Below are 6,138 nucleotides of genomic sequence, written 5' to 3' on the forward strand. Positions count from 1 at the left end.
CCCAAGCACACATCAAAATCCACAAAGAAATGCTTAATTGACCACAAAATCAACATTTTGCAATGGTCAGTCTCTGGACTTGAACCCCATTGAAAACCTGTGGTTAAGCGCAGACAAAGGATATCAAGGATCTGGAAAGATTCTGTATTGAGGAATGGTCTATAGGTGGCACTGTTATAAGCAGTCTCACATAAACCCTCATATCCACCGCCCTTATGACCTAGAGACTTGAAACTTTGTATGTAGGTGTCTTTCCTCATGCTGAACAAATTTTCCTCAAGGACCCATAAGGTCTGTCAGGATAGATTTCCCTCCATCTTGGAAATTTCTGAAAATCTTTTAAAAACTTTAACCTAGGGGATTGGTTAAGAGATGACTGATTTATTGACTAATCAAAAATCTGATTTTGTGTCCATTTAAACGACGGTGGCCTATCAACTTGAAACTTGTCATTGCTATCATGCACGTCCCCAAGATGAACCACACTGAATTTGGTATTGATATCTCAAAAAACAAGAAAACTATTAACAACTCATAATTTGCATATGTAACGCTAATCCTCAAAATCATCTGCAATCATCTTCTTCTCATGAACCATACGTCAGATTCATTCCAGATGTTGTATTTAGACTCATTACATTAGTCTGTAATGGTTATGAGAAAAAAATAGTTGCTGCATTCAAATATTGCTGCACTGTACCTATAGATACATACTGTATGCTAATGCTAAAAATACTTTTAAAATATTCTTCTCATGAACCATCAGTCAGATTGACTTCAAATTTGGTATATAGACTCAATGAATTAGCCTCTAATGAATTTAAGAATGATTAGTTGCTGAATTCAAAAGTCAGTCACGCTACACCACTAGATGGCACCATATCACACCAGGGCTAAAATTGTCTGACGGTGAAGTGGACATACTTGGTATTCATATCCCGAAAGAAAGAAATGATCTCACTAATATTCATTGTAATAGAAATTTAGCTAAATCTAGTCTATTTGTGGAAAATTCACCTTGATTAATAACACAAAAAACGACGCTGGATTCAAAACATAGTTTTTCAATTTAAATTACTATACAAAATTCTTGCAACCAATAGAATGTTATACAGTGCATTCGGAAAGTATTCAGACCGCTTCACTTTTACCACATTTTGTTACGTTACAGCCTTATTCTATAATTGATTAAATTGTTTTTTGCCCCTCATCAATCTACACAATACCCCATAATGACAAAGCAAAAACTGGTTTTTAGAAATTGTTGCTAATTTATAAAAAATTATAAACTGAAATATAACATTTACATAAGTATTCAGACCCTTTACTCAGTACTTTGTTGAAGCACCTTTGGCAGCGATTACAGCCTTGCGTGTTCTTGGGTATGACGCTACAAGCTTGGCACACCTGTATTTGGGGAGTTTCTCCCATTCTTCTCTGCAGAACCTCTCAAGCTCTGTCAGGTTGGATGAGTAGCGTCGCTGCACTGCTATTTTCAGGTCCCTCCAGAGATGTTCGATCGGGTTCAAGTCCGAGCTCTGGCTGGGCTACTCAAGGACATTGAGAGACTTGTCCCGAAGCCACTCCTGCGTGGTCTTGGCTGTGTGCTTGGGGTCGTTGTCCTGTTGGAAGGTGAACTTTCGCCCCAGTCTGAGGTCTTGAGTGCTCTGGAGCAGGTTTTCATCTGTTCTTTGCTCCGTTCATCTTTTCCTCGATCCTGACTAATCTCCCAGTCCCTGCCGCTGAAAAACATCCCCACAGCATGATGCTGCCACCACCGTGCTTCACCATAGGGATGGTTCCTGGTTTCCTCCAGACGTGACGCTTGACATTCAGGCCAAAGAGTTCAATCTGGGTTTCATCAGACCAGAGAATCTTGTTTCTCATGGTCTGAGAGTCCTTTAGGTGCCTTTTGGCAAACTCCAAGCGGGCTGTCATGTGTATTTTACTGAGTAGTGGCTTCCGTCTGGCCACTTTACCATAAAGGTCTGATTGGTGGAGTACTGCAGAGATGGTTGTCCTTCTGGAAGGTTCTCCCATCTCCACAGAGGAACTCTGGAGCTCTGTCAGAGTTACCATCGAGTTATTGGTCACCTCCCTGACCAAGGCCCTTCTCCCCCGATTGCTCAGTTTGGCCAGGCGGCCAGCTCTAGGAAGAGTTTAGGCTTTTTCAAATTTCGTCCATTTAAGAATGATGGCCACTGTGTTCTTGGGGACCTTCAATGCTGCAGACATTTTTAGGTACTCTTTTCCAGATCTTAGCCTCGACACAATACTTTCTCCGAACTCTACGGACAATTCCTTCGACCTCATGGCTTTGTTTTTGCTCTGACATGCACTGTCAACTGTGGGACCTTTATATAGACAGGTGTGTGCCTTTCCAAATCATGTCCATTCAATTGAATTTACCACAGGTGGACACCAATCAAGTTGTAGGATGATCAAGGATGATCAATGGAAACAGGATGCACCTGAGCTCAATTTCTAGTCTCATAGCAAAGTGTCTGAGTACTTACGTGAATAAGGTATTTCTGTTTTGTATTTTTAATAAATTAGCAAAAATGTCTTTATGGTGTGTTGTGTGTAGATTGATGAGGAACATTTTTAATGTAATCAATTTTTGAATAAGGCTGTAACGTAACAAAATGTGGAAAAATGCACTGTATATGGGGGATACAACCATACCAGCTCTGCAGATTTTGCTGTGAAGAGACAGAATCATTAGATCATTTGTTTTGGTACTGTCCATATGTAGCTTGTTTTTGGTCGCAGGTTCAGGAATGGCTGAAGAATTGCAACATATACCTGGAGCTAACTCTGCAAATAGCACTGCTGGGTGATTTAAAATGTCATAGTCAATCGATCAATAATATAATAATACTCTTAGCAAAAAAGTGTATCTTTAATTTACAATCTATAGAAAGTATGAGAATAGAAAGGTTCAGAACTTTTGTATTTCTTACCTCTAATTGGTCTGTAACTCAGGTCTCCAGTCACTCTAAGCATCCAGATACCATCAGCCAGTAAAATAAAAGTATTTTGATGATGGGGTCTTGGATTCTTACAGCTTCAGAGTTGGGTGGCTTGAGCCACATTGTGCACTTCACTCCCACCTTACCCTGGACCTATGGGCTGGGAACATATCTAGAGTGGAGCTCAGAACATAGAATTAGAACTCATTCTAGTTCTAGAACTACTTTGGAGCTTTTCCAATGTTTAATCACATTGACTGGAGAGTGGGGTAAGCTGAGCCAAAGGGGTAAGTAGAGCCACTCTTGTTTCTAGGAAACCATACACAAAATGTATCATTTGACCAAATATTTAGGAAGAGGTCATCATTTCATGGAGTCTGCGAAGGAAGAAAACACATGGAAAAAGTGGTAAGCAAGTTAGGTAAAAAAAAATATTTTCACCAGGTTTCATGATGCTTGTGTCTAAACCAAAGTAGATCATTTGAATATTGTTCTACATATAAGCTTCAAATGGAGGTCCTAAACCTAGCATGAAAGTGCATCCTTGTAGCTGTGTGGGCTAATATATATTCCAAATGTTTTATCTTGGGGTAAGTTGAGCCAATGCTTGAGCTAATTGCAAGTTCAGCAATGTTTTCTTCCCAGGCATAATGCAAGGCATTATCGCTGGGATATGAGGTATCAACAGAACAGGCCCTGGCCTATGTTAAAAGTATTTAAAACATTTTTAAAAAGTTTGTTAGGTGTTAAGCCTGTGTCAAAAGATGCTTAAAATGATTAACCCTTTACACTCGTACCCGTATACGGGTTAGAAATGGCAGATTTGGGCACTAATAAGAGCCTAAATTGGAATGTAGTGGCTATACAGAAACATGCTATACATGATGTCAGAGCTCTGGCTCTGCGCTTCACAGCGCTGTATGGGTTTTGACTGACAGCCGTTCTGAACTTGAGCACAACACACGACAAGAAGTTGCCCCCATCCCACCAGGTAATTGGGCTGTTTTTTTGTTGTCTGAGTGAGGGAAATGCTGTAAATTAAGAGGACTCTATGTATTTTGAAAGATGAGACGTTGAGGATTATAATTAATACCGCTTTGATGTCGTTCAAGCAAGCCAAACACTGTGAGTCCAAATATGCACTTCACAGTGTTTAGCTCATGTCATATACAGTGTCAACGTTTATGATCACTATGTTTGATGTACAGTTACAATATGACATGGTGTCATACTCTGGGTTGTTCTGAACAGAATGAGCCTATGTTTGTTTATTGTGAAGAAAACTTTTCCGGGCACACGCACCTGAATGTACTCATAACTCTGTTTCTCTGAATTGCCTTGAGAAAGCCTAACACTGTTCAATTGTATTTTATAATGTAGGTAGTCATGTTGGCAATAGAACAAGCTTTCAAATTATGCCCACCATATGCGATTTATAATGGACCGTTTTTTGATTGCGTAAACAACAACAGTAATTGTGTGATTGCAGGGTTGTGTTCCAAATGAAACATCTACAAGTGTGCTTGCTGTAGTTCCTCAACGACACAGCTAGGAAAACTAAAAAAATTACTTTATAGTTGAAGACTCTTCTTTGATTGAAATTTCTTAGGAACTGTGCACACTTTGGAGAGGTGTGTGGCCACTTGGAGACACCAGTCAGTCCTCTCACTCAAACCCATGTAATTTTTTGTCTTAAGTTGCACTGACCCCACATTTTCCAGGAATATGTGACCGACCGGCTCGATTCGGTCTTATGTCAGATTGGCCGTTCGTAAATTCAGAGCATTTCGCTCTCGGAGTGTTCAGAGCGCACACTGGACGCTCTGGCCGAAAGGTAGGGTTGATCCGAGCGTTCTGACCTAACAACAGCAGTCAAGCACCCAAGCTAACTGGCTAGCGTTGGCTAGCTTGCGAGCTACTTCCAGACACAAATGAGAGAACAGCTCACTCTGACCATTTTACTCGCCCTAGCAGAGCTGGTTAGGCTGTTTTTATGTTATCCAGAACGTTGGTGACTGCAACTGTGCTGCTGGCAACAATTTAATTACGCTTTTTTGCCAACGTTTACTGACACCGGCCATATTCAACGGGTGTTGAGCATTTGTAAATTTGTCAGTTATTCTGCGCTCTGGCACACTCAGACGAGAGTGCTCTGAAATCGGAGTAGATAGCCAGAGTGAATTTACCAGCTACGTCTAGCGACAGTTGTCGCAGTGACATCTTAAACCTTCTATTGAAATAGTTACTTGCATAGCAGAGGCTTTTGTTTAGACATGTAGCTAGCTAGCTAAACAATGAACAATAATCCCAACTCATAACATTACTACCCTGCATGAATCTGCAGGTAGCTAACCAACCAGATTCAATGTTAGCTAGCTAACATTAGGATATAACTAGCAATGCAAATGGCTCTGAGATATGAATAATATTACTAGACAGATCATACACATAACGTTAGCTAGCTAGCCAGCCAGCTAATGTTAGCTAGCAAGCTAATGGTACACTTTAACTTGAAATGAAAACGACTTTCTGACAAAATTAGAAACGTGTAATATCTGAAAATGTAGCTAGCTAGACTCTCTTACCCATATACATGGATGGAGGCTTCTCCCTATCTGTCACGGATGCCATGGTTGCCCTTAGTTTGAAAATGTAATCTTGAGACAGATGTTTTACAACAGCCTTCTGTGTGTTCTCTTTTCGACTCCGTCTACATATTTGCAATCAAACGGCAAAATTTTCTCCATCTCCTTAGCTATCATACTCTAATTCCACTGATTTCAAAACTTGGTCCTCCAGAAAGTGGAGAGCAACACCTATGCAGTTCTACTAAGTGATATCTTTCAAAAAAGCCGCATTAGAAAGGAATACCTACACATACTGACCAGCTCATATTATAGACAGAAGTGTGCTACATGGCAGACCAATCTGAACTCATCTCTCGGCATGTCCAGCCCACTCACTATCTCAGCCAATCATGGCTAACGGGAAGGTTGCTGGTGTTTTTCTGTGGCTAAACCAACTAGGCTTGTAATTTAACAATTGTATTTGTATTTACAGATGACATACACGTTTGTTATTAAGGCACATGAAAGTTCACATGTTCCAGAAGGCATTTCTGCCAAAAAAACGTTTACTTTCATGTAGTGATGCATGTCATACGCCT

Source organism: Coregonus clupeaformis, chromosome 31 (genome assembly GCF_020615455.1).
Source record: "Coregonus clupeaformis isolate EN_2021a chromosome 31, ASM2061545v1, whole genome shotgun sequence".
In the NCBI taxonomy this organism is placed as follows: domain Eukaryota; kingdom Metazoa; phylum Chordata; class Actinopteri; order Salmoniformes; family Salmonidae; genus Coregonus; species Coregonus clupeaformis.